The 23,758-nt window shown below is 32.4% G+C and overlaps 1 non-coding gene across 5 annotated transcripts; it reads right to left on the bottom strand.

Moving 5' to 3' along the window:
* Positions 1-44: 44 nt before the first annotated feature.
* LOC105638664 (uncharacterized) lies at positions 45-16,955 on the bottom strand. Of its 5 annotated transcripts, XR_016321334.1 has the most exons (9): positions 16,798-16,954; positions 15,962-16,345; positions 15,017-15,496; positions 14,789-14,938; positions 14,511-14,594; positions 13,046-13,093; positions 12,608-12,895; positions 12,462-12,502; positions 45-923 (listed from the first exon to the last, which is right to left on the bottom strand). It is a non-coding gene; the product is annotated as an uncharacterized LOC105638664 (transcript). The 5 variants fall into 5 exon arrangements; XR_016321331.1 differs by having other exon boundaries at positions 12,462-12,895; XR_016321332.1 differs by lacking the exon at positions 16,798-16,954 and adding an exon at positions 16,416-16,751 and having other exon boundaries at positions 12,462-12,895.
* Between the last annotated feature and the right edge of the window lie 6,803 nt (positions 16,956-23,758).

Here is a 23,758-nt window from a genome sequence, read left to right as displayed (position 1 = left end):
TAGTTATATAAAAATAACATATATGCACATTGAGAAAACATCCATAAACAAGTTAGCAAGAATCTTATTTATACTGAAACTTAAATCTCACACCCATATTTTTGAAATTATACACACAAAAAAGAGAGAATTGAGAAAACCCAATTTCACTAATACATTGGAAAAATGATACATGATAAAGACAAGCACTTCAACCATGTCCGAAAATACTGAAGAAAAATACCTCAAATGTACTTAAGACCATACTTCAACACTTGTGCATCATTGAAGTCAATAGGAAATGTAAATTCTTGTTCCTCAATGCAGAAAGATCAATACCAATACTTCATTTTTCTATTAAAGACGCCTAGTCCATATGTAGAAACGAAAATCTCAACAAGAAGGGGAAATTGTAAGAATATAAAAAGGATAACAGGTATACTAGCCAAAAGAGTGATTGGAAGGACAAGATTCAATTCTCCTTTTAGCACTATCATAAGAATCGAGCAAAAGGCTGCCATCATAGTTGCAATTGAAAGGAAGAGAGCAGAAAGACCAATAATCAACTTTGTAGGCAAAGATTTGAGAAAATCAACTTCTGAATAGCGCGATGTAAGGACTCCTAAGAACATCAATACTGATGTTGAGGAGGCAAAAAGAGAAATTATATCGGATATTATAAATATTGTAAATTCTATTCGTTGTGAAAATATTGGAACACCAGTTTCTTGATCATTGCTTCCAACAGTAACTGCGAATGCTGCACTGAACATTATAGTAATAATGAGAGCACCTACGACTGTGCAAGATGTTGCAGTTTCCTTCATCCATTTCTCTCCATCTATCACCAATTGTTGATGGGTTTTAAAAAATATCTTATTAGCATTGTCACCATCTATGTTGGTGTATTCTTTAGATAAAGGATCCACAATACTTTCTACTTCCTGCATTGAAAGCAATGATCTAAGTGGAATTAATGTTTAAAAAACACTTATGATAATAAGTTCCCACCCTAATATTTATTTGAAAATATCTATATCACATAAAAATTAAATTTTATGTTGTTAAACATAATTTTCAAAGAAATATTATTGAAAATTTTTAAACTTCAAAATTAATTTGACACATATACACACGTTGAAATAGATAAGTATTTCAAACTATATAGCGTGATTAAATAATAAAATAATAGATCAAAATTTTGCCATGTACCCTACAAAAAGACTCTTGAAAACCAAAAGTTGTAAAGGATAGGAAAACATGATTTCATATTCAAAAACTTAATTATTTAGATGATTGATTTTAATTCAGAGTAGATCCTTTTAATTATATAGTCTTCTTCAAATGAATCAAATGAGTTAATGCTTATTACCTATAATACAATGGATCTTCAATAAAAAAAAACAAGTACAAAGTGTACTAAGAGATATTACTCAAATAAAAGGCATGAGAACTTGATCTTGTTGATGTGAACACAAAATACACATAGCCTTGTGCTATTTCCATAGGTTTTAGTAGTATTCTAATAGCTATTTTTTATATTTTAGGCCTTCATTTTGATGGATTTCTTTATTGGATATCTCTTTATTGGGTATTCACAGGCCTTGTGCTATTGTCTTAATCTTTTTATTTAGGTGAAAAATGGTGCTAAAAGGTAAGGAAAAGCCTAAGAAGTAGTTGATCTTACGTGACGTACAATCTCTCAATCCACATGGTCGTCGCACGAATGCCCATGCACATAGGCGTAGAAGATGTAGATCCCTAAGTGACCTACCACACAATTGTCTATAAGGGTGTATAAATACACTCCAAAAGTAAACTATTAATAAAATTATCATTCATTAAGTTGTTCGTGAGCACTAGAGAGACATAGATTCAAATAACTATTTGAATACTCTTGTGAGTAGGCATTCTAGCCTAGATGAAGTAGGCCCAAGCCCTGAATACATGGCTAAGCAAACACTCGTTGCCCTTAACCATGTAAGAGGTGCTTGAGATCTTGCTAAGGAACAATAAAGGTGAGGTAAAGTGTCTATTTTTTCAATCAGCTGGCATTATTGACTCTAATGAAGCTGAACTAAGATCAATTTTCAGGGTTCTAGAATTATTTTCTCAGTCTCAGTTCAATCTCTCACCTTTAATTATTGAATTTGATTCAAAATCTGCCGTGTGTTGAATTTTAAATAAAGAAAAAAGACCTTGGAGGTAGAGATTATTGTTTAATATATTTAATAGCTTATGTGGATCTTTATGTTCGATTCAATTCTTATATATATGTAGAGAACATATTCATTTTGCAGATTCATAGGCTAAAAAGGGAGTTGAAACACATGGAGATTTCCTTGCTTGGTTATAATACTAGAAAGAATAATGTGTAAATCTTTTCGACTATAGTTTCTCAATATGTTTGATTGTGAAGACATTTTGCTGTAGTTGGATTGTACCTACATCGGGTTTTGTATTTTTTATTATTATGACAATTTAGTTATTAGTTGTGTTAAGAGTTTTGATTAGTTTCTAATGTTTTCCGGTTTGGTGTTTATGATATTTTGACCAGGTTTTTCTACTTAAGTTATCAAGGTTAGGATGACTGTAAATGGGAGACTTAATGACTTGGGATAATACTTAGATAAAATAAATTTTTTCTGGACAATATAATTTAATAAAAATTATTTTGCTGATAAAGAAAAAGAGGTACTTGAGATCTAGTGATGCAAATAACCAATAAGACAGCCAAAAAACAATATAGGATTAGAATAAAGAACTATTAGTGGACTTAAAATGATTTACTAATAGTCATTCATCGAGCCACTTATCCCAACCTAAAATATTTTAGAAACCTTAAAGATTGCTTAAATACTTATGCATGTACCCATGCATCATTAAAACATGAGGACAAGCATTGAATTTCATGTTAATTCTTATATATCCAACTCAACTCTTGATTTACATAAGGAAAAAGACAAAGAATAATTGAAAGACTACCCTTTATGCATCACATCAAACAGAGGAACTTTTAACCTAAAAGATAACAAAAGAAGAAGAGCAATATTCCTATACCTAGAAGAACTTCACCAACTTTATTATATGAGATATAATAGCTCTAAATCAGCACTTGAGTTTTGTTTCATCCTTCTCTTTCCATTTTATATTGTATTTATCTAGGTTTTTTTTATAGGTTTCTTGTTTATATCATAGGTTCTTGTGAATATTATTATGAGCTTTAAGGCCTCTTATCTCTCTATAAATATCTACACATATGATAGGAGAAGGCATAAAAAACATTGGAAACCTTTTCTCCTATAAAATTTGCCACCTTTTCTCCTATAAAATTTGCCTTGTATCTTTGTAATCCTTGATAGAATAGAAGGATTGTATGAAGAAGTTAAGAAGTGTGAAGTTAAGATGAAGAGCAAATTGCCAAGATATGTCTTGCTTCTAATAAACTCGAGTTTGTTGTAAGACTAATATTATTTTATTAAGTCATATATTGAATCTACTGTGCAAAAGTTATGTTTAATTAATCTTACCAACCTAGTTGAAATAAGAAGATTTAGACAAGAATTACTTGAAACTGGTAATGAAATCTTTAAAACTCACTTAGAAACACATAACTTCCACTATGACTGTCGTGAGTCTGAAAGAACATTAGGATGGTTTAATACAATAATAAGATACTTAAACCAGCTGCTTCATTCATAGCATCTTAGAGTTTTATTCTTCTTCTTTTAATGGTATCAGAGCCTAGTTACTAAATATTTTACCTAAATCTTTGGTGAAACCCCAAGTTGTGTTTCTGTTATTGCCATTTAAGCCATTTATAGGCGTCTAAAGGATGAGAAGTAAAGCATTGAAAGTGATCTAAAGAAATGGATAAATTATTTTGAAACTTCTCTAGTCGTTCTAGGAGTACAAGATTTAAATCAAGCCGAAGCAATGAAAATTTTAAAAATAAAAAATAAAGAAATATTATTATTAGAAGATATAGAACTAGTTTAAATATTGAAAATTACCTACTATGTTCTCCAATATGAAATACAAGTCTAATACTAACTGCTTGTTTAAAACTGATTATATGATTAAAACAATTGAGGAAGCAGTGCCTATTCATGAAGGATTTCAATACTTTAGTATGTTTTCTAAAGAATTAAAAGCAAGGCATCAAGAAAAATATAATTTCCTCCATATTGGAATGGTTCAAGTGGCTTTGAAGCAAGCAACCAGGTTAGGGTTAAATACTGCAGCCATAATTTGTGTTAGAGGTAAACGACATAATAGATTTAATGAATCCCTTCTCGGAGTAGTTGAATCTACTTCATGTGACAGACCCATCTACTTCTCCTATTATCCGAACCTCACCCTTTCCTTAACGGATCCACATATAATGAAAGCCCTTTCTCTTGACATCAAAACTTTTGGTCATGATATGCTTCTAAGGTTAGAAAATATAATCGTAATTTACAAGATTCACTATAAAGCTGTGAATATTGTTATCCCTAATTAAGGGAAGCAACAACAAACCCAATAACCCTAAAAGGAACTACCATACTCTTCCTCACCAATCTCTTAAAAGGAAACTTGTAGTCTCGAGGTCCATTTAGTGGGATCAGGTAAACTTACTTGAAAATTGGATATTAGAAGAGGTTGTACCTACTAAAAAGGAAGATTCTACCGAAGTAAAATATATAGTAGAGGCCTCAGATGGTACAATGGCAGTAACATTTGCTAGGGATAGAAGAGTTAATATAGGCCACAAGAAATCATTTTCAGGAATCCCTAGCATTCCTTATTTGGTTCCACCAAGAACATTGGTTTCTTCAAATTCAGTTAGTGGCCTAAACAGAATAGAAGAAAATGTAGCTCAACCAATTTATGAGGCTAAAAGTCCAACTCCTTTAGATATGGGCTATGATAGAGAAAGTATAGTGACAAGGCCATTTAAAATAATGGTCCTTCAGAAGGAATCATCTCCATTTGAAAAATGGTTCCAGATGAGCCTAAAAGATAATGAGCAGGCTTATTGGCTAAAAGAATACAAAGCCTACCAAGTCCTAAAAGGTACTAAAACTTTTCTTGAATTCTTACTGTTGTGGTGTGCCCACTCAAGTGGGACCCACACAAATGAAAAAAAAAGGGGAAAAGTCAAAACGTTGGCAGCCAACTATTCAAAGGTTGGTAGCCAACCATGACATAAATGGAGAGCCGTGTGTAACTCACACACGACTCTCACATTACCTCTCCTATAAATAGGAGAGGATTTGTTTCATTTGAGACACACCAACTGAGAGAACAATCTCAGCGTTAGAGAGTCTTTCAGTTTTAAGAAAGGGTTTTTAAAACTAAGGGTTTAGAAAATAGTGAAGATTATTAGGGTGTTTTGGGGAAACACTTGTGAGTGCCACTATTTTATATTACTCTCTTTGTAAGTCTACTATTTTTAATAGTGGAAGAAATATTCGGAGTTGGTCCCGTGGACGTAGCCCTAAACAGTTGAGGGTGAACCACTTAAATTTCTGTGTGTCCCATTTTAATTTTTTCGTTGCTTAATTATTCTCGTATTTTTATTACCGGTATCCTAACAAGTGGTATCAGAGCCGAAGGTTTCGACAGGTCCAACCAGACTGATAGCGGTACCGGATCTGTGGATATATTTTGAAAATAAATATACCACGATGACGAGAAAATTACAACGAGTCCGTTGGTGCAGTCCATTCGAAAAGACATTGCAGATCAAGCTAGTGGTGAATAGTAAAACAGTAATGCAAAATTGATTGTGAACAGTACGATTGGCGTTACTGTTGCTGAGTCCGTTTCAAATAAGCCCAGCACTATTCACGCATAGTACTATTCACACATACGGTTACTATTCACGGGTACAGTTACTATTCTCCTATACTGGTACTATTTGAATATACGGATACTATTCACTCAAAAGTCATGGAAGTTAGGACGAGCAAAATGATCAGTCTAAATGGCACAAATTACCATATATGGAGAAATAAAATGAGAGATCTCCTTATGGTAACCAAAATGCATCTTCTCGTGTTTGGTTCAAGTAAACCGGCAGATAAGACTGATGAAGAATGGGCTTTCGAGCATGAGCAAGTTTGCGGCTATATTCGACAATTTGTCGATGATAATGTATACAACCACATTTGCAACGAGACTCATGCTAGAACATTATGGGACAAGCTTGAAGAGTTATATGCCTCAAAATCCGGCAACAACCAATTGTTTTATTTGACGAAGTTGATGAATTTCAAATACCAAGAAGGTACTTCTATAGCAGATCACTTGAGTGAAATGCAGGCGACTATTCACCAGCTATCAAATATGGGCATAAAATTTGATGATAAAATCCTCGGCCTTATGGTGCTTGCCTCCTTACCAGAGTCATGGGAGACTTTGAAGATATTAATAACAAACTCTACACCACATAGTGGAGTTAGCTGGGAATTTGTTAAAAATGCTGTTCTGAATGAAGAAATGAGACGCAAAGCACATAATCATTCTTCATCTCAGTCAGACATTCTTTTAGCAGATGCTAAAAGAAATAACCAGCCCAGAGAGAGGGGCCAATCTAGAAGTTCATATATAAGAGATAAGAGCAGGGGTAAATCAAACAGATTTGCCAATATTGTGTGCCATCATTGTGGGAAGAAGGGGCACATTAAAAGGTATTGCCGGAAGTTCAAAAGTGACCAGGAGAAGATCAAACGCAAAGCAAAGAAAGAAGAAAGCAGTGATGATGAAGCTAATGTCATTGCTGAGTTCCAACTGTTCATTAAAGACACTATCAATCTTGCAACCCAAGAGACCAGTTGGGTAATTGATAGTGAGGCTACACTTCATGCAACATCTCGAAGAGAAAATTTTTCATCTTACACACCAGACAATCTGGGTGTGGTCAAGATAGCAGACAACAAACTGTTGAAAGTCGTCGGTAAGGGAGATGTTTGCCTGGAGACAGAAAATGGTTCGAGATTAATTTTGAAAGATGTCGTGCATGTACCAGACATGCATTCTAATTTAATCTCGGTTGGCAGACTTGATGATGAAAATTTCTGTAGCACCTTCAGAAAAGGCCAGTGGAAGCTCACAAAAGGTTCCATGGTGATAGCGAATGGAAGGAAATACCCAAAGCTGTATGTAATGCATGCGAAGCTCTCCCAAGATGCTTTTAATGTAGCAGAGGATGACAGTGCAGTTGAATTGTGGCATAAACGACTAGGCCACATGAGTGAGAAAGGAATGCCAACTCTGGTCAAAAACAACATACTACCTGGATTGGATGAAGTTCACCTAGACAAGTGTCCTGATTGTATGGCGGGAAAGCTAAATAGTGTAGCTTTCAAGATTGCCCCTCCTTCTAGAATGAAGAATGTATTTAAATCTGATTCATTCAGATTTGTGTGGACCATTGACAATGTCATATGGTGGAAATCGATATTTTGTGATATTTATCGATGACCATTCTAGGAAGACCTGGGTATACACATTGAAGTCTTCTAAACCTGGTTGAGAGACAGACAGGCAAGAAGCTGAAGTGTATCAGGACAGATAATGGTGGAGAATACACTGGGCCATTTGATGCTTTCTGCAAAGAGCATAGCATTCGACATTAAACAACACCTCCCAAGATGCCGCAACTGAATGGTTTGGCTGAGAGGATGAACAGAACTTTGATTGAGAGAGTCAGATTTTTACTTTCACATGCAAAGTTGTCAAAAAGATTTTGGGGTGAAGCTCTTCTTACAGCAGTTGATCTTATAAATCATTCACCTTATGTTCCTCTTCAGTATGATACTCTAGAAAGAGTATGGTCAGAAAAGGATGTTTCCTATGATCATTTGCGGGTGTTTGGTTGCAAAGCCTTCGTGCATATTCCTAAGGATGAGAGGTCTAAGTTTGATGTCAAGACTCGAAAATGTGTATTCATTGGCTATGGCCAAGATCAATTTGGGTATAGATTTTATGATCCAGTCTAGAAAAAGATGATAAGAAGTAGAGATGTTGTATTTGTTGAAAATCAGACTATTGAAGATGTTGAAAAGACTCAGAAGCAAGCTGCTGATAGATATGAAGATGATTCAATAGATGTGCAAATAGTTCCTCCAACAACAAAACAAAAACAAGTTGGAGATGATGAAAATGTTCCACAGGAACAAGAGCCAGAGTTAGAAAATCCAGAAGTCCCTTATCAACATGAACCAGAAGACGATTTTGATGGTATTTATGTTCAGCCACCAGCACTAGAAGGTTCTTAAACATTAAGAAGTTCTAATAGAGTCAGACAACCATCTACTAGATATTCAGCAAATGAATATGTATTGATGACTAACCGGGGAGAACTTGAATGCTTTGAAGAAGCAATGGAAAATGAACACAAAAGGAACTGGATTGAAGCCATGCGAGATGAAATGAGATCCTTGTATGAGAATAAAACATTTGAGCTGGTAAAGTTGCCCAAAGGCAAGAAAGCTTTGAAGAACAAGTGGGTGTTCAGGATAAAGCAGGAAGAACATAGCTCCCAACCACGATTTAAAGCTAGACTGGTTGTGAAAGGATTTAATCAAAGAAATGGTATTGATTTTGATGAAATCTTTTCACCAGTTGTGAAAATGACATCCATTCGGACAGTGCTCGGAATGGCCGCCAGTTTTAACCTGGAAATTGAGCAAATGGATGTGAAGACTGCTTTTCTACATGGTGACTTGGAAGAAGAAATATACATGGAGTAGCCAGAGGGTTTCATCGAAAAAGGAAAAGAGAATTACGTATGTAAGTTGAAGAAAAGTTTGTATGGTTTAAAACAGGCACCAAGACAGTGGTATAAGAAGTTTGAATCTGTTATGGGGGAGCAAGGTTACAAAAAGACTACTTCAGATCACTGTGTCTTCATAAAGAAATTCTCTGATGATGACTACATTATTCTCTTGCTCTATGTAGATGATATGTTGATTGTTGGTCAAAATTCTGTCAGAATTAATAACTTGAAGAAACAGCTAAGTAAGTCTTTTGCTATGAAAGACTTGGGACTAGCAAAGCAAATTCTTGGTATGAAGATTACGAGAAATCGAAGAAATAAGAAATTATGGTTGTCACAGGAGAAGTACATTGAGAAAGTACTTCAAAGGTTCAAAATGGAGAATGCTAAAGTGGTTAGTTGTCCTCTTGCTAATCACTTTAAATTAAGCTCAAAACAGTGCCCTTCTACCGATGGAGAGAAGGAAGAGATGGAAAAGATCCCATATGCTTCAGCAGTTGGAAGCTTAATGTATGCCATGGCTTGTACACGGCCAGATATTGCTCGTTCAGTCGGAGTAGTGAGTCGATTTCTTTCAAATCCTAGAAAGGAACATTGGGCTACAGTTAAATGGATTTTCAGATATCTTCGAGGTACGACCAAAGTATGTTTATGCTTTGGAGATGAGAAGCCAATATTAGTCGGTTATACCGATGCAGATATGGCTGGGGATGTTGACTCGAGAAAGTCCACATCAGGGTATCTAATCACATTTGCAGGAGGAGTTATGTCATGGCAGTCAAGATTACAGAAGTGCTTTGCTCTATCAACAACTGAAGCAAAATTCATAGCACTAACAGAAGCGTGCAAAGAATTGCTGTGGATGAAGAAGTTCTTGAATGAACTCGGAATTCATCAAGAACGATATTTGATATTCTGCGATAGCCAGAGTGCGATTCATCTTGGGAAGAATTCCTCCTTTCATTCAAGATCAAAGCACATTGATGTTAGATATCATTGGATCAGGGATGTACTGGAGATGAAGCAGTTACAACTTGAGAAGATCCATACAGATGAAAATGGATCAGATATGTTAACGAAGATCCTTCCAAAAGACAAGTCTGAATATTGTCGATTAGCTGAATATTGTCGATTAGTTGAAGGGATGATGGAGAATATGGTTAACGTCCCCACTTGAGCATGCAGGGGGAGAATTGTTGTGGTGTGCCCACTCAAGTGGGACCCACACAAATGAAAACAAAAAAAAGGGAAAAAGTCAAAAAGTTGGCAGCCAACTATTCAAAGGTTGGTAACCAACCATGATATAAATGGAGAGCCGTGTGTAACTCACACACGACTCTCACATTACCTCTCCTATAAATAGGAGAGGATTTGCTTCATTTGAGACACACCAACTGAGAGAACAATCTCAGCATTAGAGAGTTTTTCAATTTTAAGAAAGGGTTCTTAAAACTAAGGGTTTAGAAAATAGTGAAGATTATTAAGGTGTTTTTGGGAAACACTTGTGAGTGCCACTATTTTGTATTACTCTCTTTGTAAGCCTACTATTTTTAATAGTGGAAAAAATATTCGGAGTTGGTCCTGTGGATGTAGCCCTAAACAGTTGAGGGTGAAGCACGTAAATTTCTGTGTGTCCCATTTTAATTTTTCCGCTGCTTAATTATTCTCGTATTTTTATTGCTAGCATCCTAACACTTACCACATGCTTTCCTCCTAAAAGGAAGAAAATTCCCAAATTTCGAAAATAAAACTTTTCTCACCAACCTTGAGTTTGCCTATCAAAATTTCATTACTCCTAAAGAAAAAATTATCGGGAGTGTTTACCTCCTCTAACAAGTCTTTCATATCAAATAGAGTAGTCCTATGTAGAGTGTTCACTTTTTTCCCCGAGGGAAGAGAAAGAGGGATCAATGATAAATATGTTTCATCAATAATACTTTGTAAATCTAAACCTCCATACTATTGGGCAAAAACTAAATACAGTGGATAATCAGCTAAATAGGTTGAAGGCGGTAGGGTATACCCCTAAAATTGAGGCTGCAATAAAAATAGGAAACACAGAAAAGAAAATCCTATTTAAACCTAAGGAAGAAAAACTTAATCTAAAACTGGCTAAAGAAGATAAGTCAGAGTTAATTGAAGAATTAACCAAAAGGTTAGCAGGCTTAGAAATAGACTGAAAGAAAAAGGCTTAGCTCCTCTAAATCTGGAGTAAGAGTCAAATAAAGAACTATCTGGCTTATAATCACCTAAAGAAACAAGTGAAGATTATCTAGAAGAACTAGAGGCTATGCTAAAATCAGCAGATACAAATCAGGTAAATAAAATAACCTACCCAAAGCCTTAGGTCGTGGTAGAAAGTAAACCTTATTACCTTAGGTCCTCTCTAATCAATATGCAATATGAAGAACCTGCATTTAATTATGTCTAATATGATGGCTCTTCTATTGTTGAGTGGAATATTGATGGACTATCTGAATATCAGATAAAGAATGTCCTTCAATACATGACTAGGTATACTACGGCATCCAAAGTAAGAGGAAATTTAGACCCAATGGTAGCAAAAGCTATAGTTGCTGGATTTACAGGCAAGCAAAGGGTGGTGGGATTTTTCTCTATCTAAAGAAGGAAAAGACCAGATAGAAGGAGCTGTGAAACAGAAAATAGTGAGAAGGCTAGGATATAAACTGGAAAGTAATTTGTTGTCCTTCTATCTCTGTAGTTATCCCTTGTTTCCATATTTCTTTTACCAGATACAACATATGTAGAAAGGGATTTCCTTGAATGATAGGATAGGACAATCCTTTTACAATTAAGAATGGTATTTGGAAACATATCCTTTATTGCAAACAACAGTATTGTTCAATTTGCATTTTACCGCCATTTTACTACTATCTTCCGTATCTAATTCCTCTACAGTTTTAGAGAAATATCTAGAAGGTACTAATCCCTCATTTATGCAATTTAGATCCGCACCTGAATCAATTAGGGTGATGGTATGAAAGACATTCTTTATGGACCACTATCGTAACTTTAGAATGCCATTTATGGGTTATTACCCCATCAACTAAATTGACAAAATGAAGATTATTTACTTCATCTTCATTTAAAGGATATCTTTTTGATCTTTCTAGATCAATTTCATCTGCTTCTTTATTGAGTAGTTCTAACATTACTATTCTTTCTTTTAGACTTTGCAATTCTAACATTACTAACATTACGATTCTTTCTTTCTTTTAGTTCTAACATTATTATTCTTTCTTTTAGACTTTGCAACTGTATTTTTACAGAGTTTAGTTCTGCTCTTAATTCTTTTATGGTGGGTTCTCGCTGCCTTTTAGCATTTTTCACCGTTTCTAAAATTTCTTATAAATTATAGGGTGTTTCCCTATCTTCCATTTTCTATTCAAGGGGTTCTTTAGAGGTAGATGCTTCTAATCTTTCTTTATTTAGATTTAACTAGTTTTCTTCATGGGCTCTTTTTTCTTCTGGACCTGTTATTTTATGTATTAGATCTAATATCATGTTATCTTCTTTGGTTAGTGCCAAAAGCCCGTTCATGGCACATACTGATTTATAGTAATCATAGTTGCCATCACAATCCGAGTTTTTATCGAACTCGTATTCCTTGTCTGTAATTAAGCAATAAGTATACATAAACCAATAAGTACCTAGGTTATTAGTAAGTTGATATAAGCAAGTTAGGAAACATCACCTTATACCATTGTAGCTCTCTTTGCATCTGCAACGCTGCACCTGAGATGCCAGCAAGTCTATCAGGACGTGATAACTTTGCAGCCAGATGTAAAATGTTATTTTCAAATTTATGGGCTCCATTAATCAAAATGTACTTCCTCGTACCAAGCGCATATATAATGCTAAAAACATTTTCTCGCCGATAATGAACTGCATTCATAAGTAAGTTTCTTGATTTTTTGTCGACAACAGTTAGCAGATTGGAATTGGCTTTAAGCAACTCAATTACAACTTCAACTACTCCATATTTAATCGCTCCAAAGAATGCAGCATATATTCCATTTTCTTCAAATTTAGTGTCGTCAATTGAAGATGATATGTGTTTGGCCATCAAGTGCAGAAGTTCACGAGCATAGGCATGGTTCAATTTTCTATCATAAATCTGCGTCAGACCTAAACAAACCAAAAATTGAGGAACGTAATATATTAATCTAATTTAAATTAATAATGTTTTTACTTACATATAAATATTGAAGTGTTTATATATAAATTTAGTGAAACCCAAAAACAAATAGTTAGCGATAAAAATTAGGAGTAGCATACCAAAAGATTCTAGTAACTTCAAACTGAGACTTGGCATTTCAATCATCCCTGAAAAATGAAAACAACTCCGTTAAACAATGAGAGCAACAAATTTTGAAAAAGGAAAAAAATTCCACTTATGGTTGCTTGGCAAAGCTCTATACAATGTACATATATATAAACTACTACTTAAAGATAGCTTCCTTTGAATTCCTTTGAAGTTTGAACACCTTAATTATTTATTTTTTGAAAGACTAGTCATATGTACCCATGTGATGCCTGAATTGTATAATTTTTTAAATTTTTAATTAAATTAAATGTAATTTTCAAGAAAATTATTGTCATTTATGTTTGTGTTTGTGTTGCTTTAATTTAAATAATTTGCTTATTTATTTTTAATTAAAAAATGAAAAATAAGATTATAATTTTTTAAAATTCTCAAATAATGAACTGAAATATTAATTAGCACAATTAATTATTGTAAGTAAATTATTGTAATTCAACTGATACAGTAAATTAATTATTTTTTTTCTCTTTAAAATTCTCATATATTCAAATTAGATGAGGTATAAGAATAATTAATGTTAATGAAATAAATTTTAGGGAATTGAAATTAATATTTTAATTCTATTTGTTAATGTAGTTACATTATTTAATTAATTTTTATTAACTATGACTCTATTATAACTCCGTTAATTTTTTTATTGAAAAAATCTATTTAATAAAAACTTAATATTTATTAAATGTAAAAAATATTAATAATAATGAAATCATCTAAGTTTGTAACTCCATTATTTAATAGAAAATTTTAATTTTTATTAAATGCAAAAAGATATTAATTATAAAGGAAAAGTAAAATGCCATAACATCAATTTCATATTTTAATATGTTGCCACATAACTATTTATACTCTATAAATTATATTTTATATAGATCTAAATAGATAGATAGATTGTGAGGACATAGTAATTGTACTTTTGTTAATTGAATATAGGACATAGGGCATAGATTGTGATGACATTTTTAGATTGGATAATTTGAATATACTACATTGGTTTTGTTAATGTTGACACTTTTTGACTTTTTTTTCTTCCATTTAGATGATAGTTCTAGAAAATAAATATGGTATTAATTGTTTTATTCCAACTTTTCTCTTGCTTAGCTAATTCAATTAGTTTTTTAATTCATGTGAACAGTCAGCAAAAATATGAAAATTAACAAAATAAATATAATAACACATCAAAAGGATATTGTTTATTCTCTTCGTTACCTTAAATTTGACAGTTTTTTACTTTTTACAAGAATTAAAAAACTGTCAATTTTAAAAAAAACGGAAGGAGTAATTGTTTCCTCATAGGCTCTAATTATAGGCTTTGAGTCGCAATAATTTAAGGACAGGTAGTAGTACTTTGAATCAAAAGCTCTTCGATAAATTATGGTTTATCTCATAATTTGGTGTTTCTTTTAGAGTGAGAGAAGTGTACACCTTGTCTGACATGATCATCATTCTCTGGAATGGCAATTGGAACATCACCCGGGGTAGGGCCAGCAGGTAATTCCACAGGAATACCTTCCATAAATTTGAAAAATATCAATTACATGAAATAATTATTATATTTATTTAGAAATTCAATCAGAAACTAAGATTTTAAAATTCAAAACCTACAATCTTTAAACAATTTTGCAATTAATCTGAAAGAATAAACGAAGAGAATGCAAAATAACTGAAAAAAAAAAAAAGGAAGATAGAGAAGAAGTACTAACAGGAATATATCCATCGTTTCCAAAAGACATATCGGTTGCCGCTCGGGAACAAATGACTCAGACCAGAAAATTGGTCTAGCGGTGTGTTTCCAAGTTGTGTTCGTGTCGTGGCTAAGCTTGGGCAACGCTGCAGCAAATCCAAGGATATATCTAACACAAATAAAAAGAGTTAAATGAAGGTTTATAATAAGAAAATGAAATTTTAGTTTGCTTCGAACTCTTGCTTACCAAACATTTCTCTGAAAAATGAGACTACAAGAAGAGAAGAGCCGAAGGTTCCATTTTCCGGAAGCAGTATATCAAAAGGAGTGACAGAATATAAATACTGAGTTGTTTCCTTATGGCCATTATTACATGCCACTGTTACTGGGAGATCATCGTCTGCAATAGTAACTAAATCCATGGTCTTTCTCAGCATGCATTCAGCAATTTTTGTTGCTCCAGTAGCAGCAGCGCCAATAAGAGCAGTCTCATTCCGCATGTCAACCGCAAGTACGTCTTCTACTGACATTAACTCCACCAAAAACTCCACAATATTTAAGTTTCCAGTCATTGTTGCAAGATGAAGCGCTGTTTCACCAAAACCTGTAACCTCTTTGTGCACTGCATCTGGGCAAAGATTAACGAAGGTTTTCACTGCATTGAAATCACCTTTATCCATAGCCTCTCGTAATGGCTGAAACTGAAGGTACTCGTCCTTCTCTGTTCCTGTCATATTTTATCAACTTATTATACCTCTCGTTCCATTAAACACTTTTTGATTTTTAATTAAGAAAATATTAAATCATCCTAGTTCTGGAAAGGAAGACTTTTTTTGGCTGAAAGAATGTATTAGGAAAATATCAAATGATATTTTTTTTTTCCAAGTCTACGTCAAATTTTGTATTTTTTTTTTTTTAATTTGAAATATATTTTAACATTTTCCTTCATTTTTTTTTCATCCAATATTTTTTTCCTCTCCTTCCAAACAAAGCCTAAAACTCTAACTTCTCTTCCATTTTATTCCCATTGTCTCTTTTGCTTCACTTTAATGAACTTTTCCTCACCCCCATCGAAACTAGAGCCCAATTTCAAGTCAGTATGGATATGTTTGGATAAGGTTAATTAATCAATTGAGTTTGAGCAATTGTTTGATAAAGCCCTTTTCTACATATAAAAATTAAAAAATATTACCTTCATCTACCGATTCTGTCTGTGATTCCACTTCCGATGACGCCAATTCAGTTTCTTGTTCCTGTGTTTGGTCTTTTGATGACTTTCTCTTATTCATTTTGGCTAAAGTTTTCCAGCAAACTCTAGCAGAATCAATGTATCTTATTTGGGAAAGTTTGTCTGGTAGGCATGAAATTTGAATTGCATGTAAAGCAGCTGCATTCTTCTTTCTCCAACCATTAAATTCACCTCTATCCTCCTTCTCACTAGGACGTTTAGTGGTTGCTTCAACAATATCCCAAAGGTCGTTGGCCAACAAATAGTTCTTCATGCAAGTACTCCAATTTGCATAATTGGAGTCTCCTAGAAATTCAGGAACAATATTTGATGATGCCATGCTCAAATCTGTCAATTATGCAAAGCAATGTTAAAAGGTTAGATTAAAAGATGCTGATCTACGAAACAAGCCAATTACCTTTTTTGGCCAGAGTGAATAGGTCAGAATTATTATCTCAAAAAGACAGTATTTTTCATTGGTTTGGTCATGGGTGGGTCCATAATCCAGTCAAAAAATTAGCTTAACTGTTTAATGCCCGAAGCAAGAATTAGATGCATGCTTGAGTTCACACGTCATTGTATGTTAACAACACTAATGTTGTCTAAGCTTCATTTTACATTGTCTGAAAAAAGATTAATAATAAACAAGTTCAAAAACTTCAAAGTTTAGACATAATAATGGAATCAAAAGCTTAGATGCCTGTGTTCCGAAGAATGTTGTATGCAGAAAATAACAGGAAGAAGTATATAAAAGAGAGAGGAGAAAAAGAAGAGACGTATAGTGTGCAGAAAGAACTTACACTAAATGCAATAAACTTGGAAGGATAAGCAGTTGTAATGGGTTTTAGCAGTGTAATTCTTCCAACCGAACTCGTTAAAGCTGTAAGCTCAAGTGCTTGGGAATAACAATTATTGACGCATATGATCCCACCAAAAAGGAAAAGTTCATTGGAATTAAATGCTTTCACTTTTCTTCTTTCCTTTCTTTCTTTCTTTTTGTTCTTCGCTTTTTGTGTTCCATCAATTGGAGGATTACAAATAATTGATTGACATCTATTCACCACGTACTGAACCAAAGTGTGCACTAATTCATCTTTCGCTTTATTACTGTTTTTTTTTCAGACTTTTTTGCTTCTCTTATCTTTTCATATACAATTAATTGATTGATTCGTGTCCACTTTTGTTGCTATTTCTTTTTTTCTTTTGAGTGTACGTATCTCATCCATGAGATTGGTAATGGAGTCATTATTGGTTTTAAATGGAATAAAATGTGCAATGGAATCGATATTATAATATTTTTAACGAACCGAATCAAGTTTAAATGATTAAAGTAATAAATAATTAATTTGAAATAATATCTATTATCAAATCTTTCACAAGTAAAATTAGAAATTTTTTATTCATTAGATTGTCGTAATTCATAAATCGTCTAATTGTAGTCTTTAACAATATCCTTACCGATTGACAATGAAAAAAATATAAAATTATTTTTAGAGAATTTGAAAAGCAAAAAGTATTTTGAATTCTAACTCAAAATACGCTTATATTATTTTGGTGGCTATAAAAGTCAAGTCTACACTCCATATAAGAGACTATATATAGAGGAATGCGGGAAGTACTCATAATATATCCTAGTTAGAAATTATTAATTTAATCAATTAAATAAATAAATTATAATTAATTCACCTTTTAAAATATCTTATATTTAAACCCAATAAGTTTTAGAAACGTTTATTCTGAGTCCCTATTTAATATTTTAGATCAAAATTATATTTTTTATAAAATTTTACTTAAAACTTATTTTTTTTCTCATTTTTAATTTTTCATATCAATCGTTATACATGTGCCCCATTACGTTCCAAATATAATTAATTAAATTTATATTTGAAAGTTAAAAGTGATATCTAGCACCATAATAAGACTATCCAAATATTTGAAAAGTCTACAGTAGGTTGACTTAACCTTTTAGTGAATGATCTCTCAATATATTTAAGATCTATTCATCAATAATATTTTGATTTATTTCATTTAAGCATGGAACATGTCAGGTAAGTTAAATTATATTAATTCTTTTAGCAATAGTTATTGATTCATTGAATAAGATTTCAAATCCAATTTACTAATTTGATTTCATCTTGTGCAAGGATTTCATGATCAATACTGTTGAAGCGTGTCTTTATGCCCTTGCCTGATCCGATGAGGATACGAGGATATTGAATGAAGGGATAATGCTATCTAGAAGTCTTTTAATCGAAGGATTTAAATTAAACCGATTTTAAGTTTTTGGTTGGGTCAGAGTTGCGTCACGCAGCTAAGCAGGTGCGTGACGGCACTGTCAGCTGCGTCACACAGCTCTAATCCAACGTTACCAAAAATGCTGACATAACGGTTTTTTATTCTATCTGAGCGACACGTGGCTGTGGTCCAGAAAGGAAGCTGCGTCACGCAGCTAACAGATCCGTCACGTAGCCGTAAGCTGCGTGACGCAGCTACCTTTGCTGCCCTACATACTATAAATTGATCTTTTTCTCTCGTTTGAAAAAAAAAAAAGGGCTTTTGAAAAACACACTTTTGGCTACATTTTTCTCCAGAGACTCTTCTGAGTTCATTTGAAGAAAAATTGCCATTAGATATCAATTTAGATAAAAACAAAATCATAAAAAGAAAAAAAATCAAGAGAGAAAAGAATAAGTGTTTGAATCTTTGGTGATAAAGCTTCTGGGAGGCCTTAACTATCATTTGTTAAGGCATTTAAGCCATTTACAATCCTCAATCTGAGGGTTAGGTAATTCCTTTACCCTTCTTTGTATTTTTATTTACTTTTGTGGTTTTAGTAGTTTAAGCTTCTTTAAACTGTATTATGTTCATCTTTGGTCATTTTAGGTTTTCTTAAAGCATATTTAGATAAAAAATGATCTAAACAAATTATTTGAAAAATAAGATTAGGCCAGAGCAGTTGCGTCATGCAACCAACGGACCCGTAACGGATCTGGAAGATGTGTGACGGAACTGTTCATATCCCAAAATTTTATTTCTATACCCAGTGTTGGGCCAGAGCAGTTGCGTCACGGAACCAACGGATCTGGAAGATGCATGACGGAGCTGTTCATATCCCAAAATTTTATTTCTATACCCAGTGTTCGGCCAGAACAGTTGCATCACGCAACCCACGGATCCGTAACGGATCTGGAAGATGCTTGACGGAACTGTTCATATCCAAAATTTTATTTTTATACCCAGTGTTCTATTTTCCAGATTACGGATTTAAAATAAGTTTCTAATGGATCTGGAGTTTTAGGGACAGATCCATCACGGAACTAACAAATCCGTCACAGAACTAGAAGATCTGTGACGCAGCTGTTCTAAGATTCCAGAAATAATTTTTATTTTTTTTAAAAAAAGTATAATAAATTTTGCACAAAATAAAGTTTAATTTCTCCAATAAATCTGAAGATGTCCAATTATGAACAGATTGCAATTTAATTAAGTTTAGAGTACTAAAATGTAATTTTATGTATTTACTTGTATGAATTTTACAATTTTAGGTTCAATGAAAAATGAAATTAAATTTATGGGTTTGTTAGTAATTTGCATGTTTAGGATTAAATTAAAAAAATAAAATGTAATTTAGGTGCTAAATAATAAATGCATGATTTTGGTTTTTGGGTTTAATTTTGAATCGGGTAGAATGCATTTTAGGTTCGATTTGTTGCTCGCCTTGAACCATAAGGCAAGAGCGGCTCTTTTATTTATTCGATTTAATTGCTTTGGTTTAAATGATTATAAATGCGATAATTGGATTTGATTGGGAAGATTAAGTAATTTTCCATATAAATGTATTTTTCATTGATTTTGACCAAACCCATGCTTAGAGATATGTTCAGAGGAAATACAAAATCTCTAGGACTACATGGATGTTAAATGTATTTTTCATTGATTTTGATCTTTATGACCTTTTTTTCGCCTTTTTTATTAATAATAAGACTTGTTGCGTTTTATACATACATGAGCATGAATAGTTTTTATACATTTACTGTTATTGATTTGTTAAAGGCATGTTAGGCAGATATATGATTAACCTGCTCACATGGATAATCATCTTTATTTATCTATATGATAAATAAAGGTAAGACTGTTTTAAAGCAGATTGTTTGACTGATAATGAGGAGAGCTTGTGCTTAAAAGCGATCAAGTCAACTCATTGTGAGAAATGAAATATACAAAACATGATGGTGTTATGCAGCAAAAAATATTTATAAGTACATTGAAATCTGTCTTAGTCACCAGATGTGAGTTCTTAAGTGTATTGAGTAGACTAGTGAACTCAAGTTAGGCATTGAGTGTGTCTAAACTATCATTTGCCTAGTGTTGCTAATTAAATCTTTATTTTAGTAGACATGCCATGTGTAAGGAGAAAGAATAATACTATGACATGTGCGAAATGACGACCAAATGAGTTGCCAAGGTATACGATCTCAACTTTGGCTGTGTGAAATTCTTTGAGAATAATAGTTCTCTAAACTAGTATCATTATGACTTTTGACTGATTTTTAAAATATAATACAGGGATTACTATCTGAGGGTTTTACCAAAAAATCATGAATGATGCGATTGTATTGGACACTTATAGAGAAGCGAGTTGAACTATGATCGAGAAAATTAATTTGAAGGGAAGATTATTTTGCGGTCACATTTAAGTTTTGTGTCACAGGTTGACCAAATATGTTATGAGTAAACATAATTGTGAATATGAAATATGTTATGAGGTCAATGGTAACAATAAATGTGATAAATAAAGTGGAAGTAGTGCATACTTTTCTACTTAAAAGAGTTTTTTTTCTCATCGAGATGCTATATATCTCTAACAAGTATATAGCAAAGAACTCTCAAAGTATGTTGGTCGCATGATCTATCTACTGAGTATGAATGTCTAACTATGGACCGGTCAAGTCTCGTCATGTGTGAGTAGGAGATGTTCGAATTAATGGACAGATATAGGTGCGTCCATGACTAGCGTTTTAACCCAGATCCATTAATAATAATTAATGTGTTTAATTATTAATAATATTTAAATAAGTTTAAATATTATCCTAATTGGCTATAATAAAGAAGTTTGAGTCATGGTAGGATTACACGAATCGGTGGTAATCCAACTATAACAAAAAGGCAAGAGAACACCTTCTCTGTTACACCTTTGACAAACAAACAGAAAAACTTTCTCTCGTTATCTCTTTTTTCTCTCGTTTATATTGCTAAGACAAAAGGCTTTTAGACCGTGGACAAGGGAAGCAGTTTGTTAATTTGTGATTGCTTCTACGATAAGCAAACTTGTAACATAAAGTAAAAGGTTTTTTATCCGCTACGCTACAAGAGGTATGTATTCAACCCACCCACTTTTACATATCATGTATAGGTATACGATAATGTGATTCTAACAATCACTTTGAAAATATGTTCTTGATATTTGGCTTAAGATTAATCTAAAATAAATTTTTAGATCAATTTACCTTGCCTTAAATTTTTTCTCAGAGTCAAATAATTCAAAAGATGTAGTTCATTAAATGTCAATTGCGTATTGTCGTATCACCAAACAAGAGTTGCTTTTTTGGACATAACCTATTTATGGGTGATTAACTGTTTATGGCAGTAATGTAATTGGTGATATACAATTAAAGTAACTATACATAGATGTATAGTGGTTTCATATATTTTTTTTAGAAATTAGTTGGTAAACAATCTAAGGTCGATTTTTTATTTATACTATTTCCTAATTTATTTTATGAATGTTTCATCTTTTATTTTTCATCAATCATGGAAATTGGTTATTTTATAAATGGTATGTTCTTCATACTCTTGCTGTTTTCTTCGATTATTTTTTAGGCCTCGATGAATTCTTCGAATTGAAATCAATTCTATGAAATTATGTCAAATAAATACTACCTATCAAAATCAATTTATTCAATTTATTTTAATAAATTCTATACCTATTAATTGTTTTTTATTTGTTATCAAATACATTTATAACCATTTATATGCAAATAATTTAACACCATACTTCTTTATGGTTTTATATCCAAAACTCAAATCTATATTCATACTCTATTTCTAATTCAAATTTGATGCTCCGTTTGGTATAAATGAATTCAAAATATGGAATTCATTTATAAATGAATCCTAGTAGTATTCATTTGTGAATGAATTATTGATGTTTGGTATGATTAATTTAAAACATGTAATTTAATTGAATTTCACATAATCATGTATGGAACAAATTTATAATTGAAAATTCATTTATTTTATTTTCTAAAATATCCTTGAAATAGTAATTTTACAAAAATAAATAATAAATATCAATTATATTTATGTTATGATATATAATTTTTTATATTTTCATTAAAATAAATATATAAAATAAAAATAATATTAATAAAATTGTTTCATTTTATTTAATGGTAAATAGATATTTAGCTTGAATCTCTCTCATAGACAATAAAAAAATGCTAAAAGATATTAAAATAAAAGATGAAAAATATTAAAATAAAAACACAATAATAAGTTTCTTAAAAAATAAAATTTTTAAAAGGTTTTAGTCAAGTTTGATAAAATAAATAATTTAAATAATTAAAAAATTGAAAAATTGATTTTGTAGATAGAAAATGATAGTTTTATCATAAAAAATTAGATTGCTTAATTCATGGAATTCATTCGAAAATTCCACTTATTTTTGTGGGATTTGGTGTAGTCGTGTCAAATTGCATGGAATTGAATTTTTAGAATTGAAATCTACATTTTCTTTTTCATTCCAAACACAAAAATATGGATTTCTAAATGAATTTCATAAATTTTATGGAATTCATTTGTTCCGAACAAGGGATAAATGTACGATCTATCTAAATGGAATAAAATAAGAGATAAGAGTAAAGGAAAAAATCTATCCAATCATTTTTATTATTGATTTAAAGATAAAATTTATTTTTAAATATTTTTTTTTAAATTTAATCATATATTGTCAATTGTATAATTTGAGGCATATTTTGAATGAATCATATTGATTGATAGATTATTCTGTTGCTTTACACTATTAATATAGCTAGGGTACATGTTTATACAAGGTAAGAAATAAAAGATTATTATTTTCCTCCTATAGTCATTCCCTAATTATGTGCACTGATTGGGAAATGATGGGAAATCTGATCCCACATTTTCCTCTTATTTCCTTTCTTGCTGACACTCCCCCTCAAGTTGAGTAGTGGGATTGCCAATGCTCAACTTGCCCAAAACTTCACCAAAGATTCTTCCGTTCACTACCTTTGTTAATATATCTGCTAGTTGATCTTCAGAGTGTACGAAGGTTAGCTTTACACTGCCTGCGTCTAACTTCTCTTTTATGAATTGCCTGTCAACTTCCACTTGTTTTGTCCGATCATGCTGTACCAGATTTTCTGAAATACTGATCGCTGCCTAGTTATCACACATTATCTTGCAAGCCTCAGATGGTGGGAACCCAATTTCAGTTAACAATTTTTGCAACCACAATATTTCAGTCAAATCTCGTGCCACTCCTCGAAATTCAGCCTCTGCACTGGACAGAGCTACAACTTTTTGCTTTTTGCTCCTCCATGTGACTAAGTTACCTCCCACAAAAGTAAAATATCTTGATGTGGACCTTCGGTCCACTGGATTGCTTGCCCAATCAGCGTCAGTATATCCCTGTATTTCTAGGTGTCCATGCGCTTTAAACAGAACACCATGTCCAGATGT

Source organism: Jatropha curcas, chromosome 6 (genome assembly GCF_041381405.1).
Source record: "Jatropha curcas cultivar XTBG-Jc1 chromosome 6, XTBG_Jcur_1.0, whole genome shotgun sequence".
Taxonomy (NCBI): domain Eukaryota; kingdom Viridiplantae; phylum Streptophyta; class Magnoliopsida; order Malpighiales; family Euphorbiaceae; genus Jatropha; species Jatropha curcas.
Note: the sequence above shows the minus strand (reverse complement) of the source record. Positions and strands in the feature narration are given on the sequence as shown.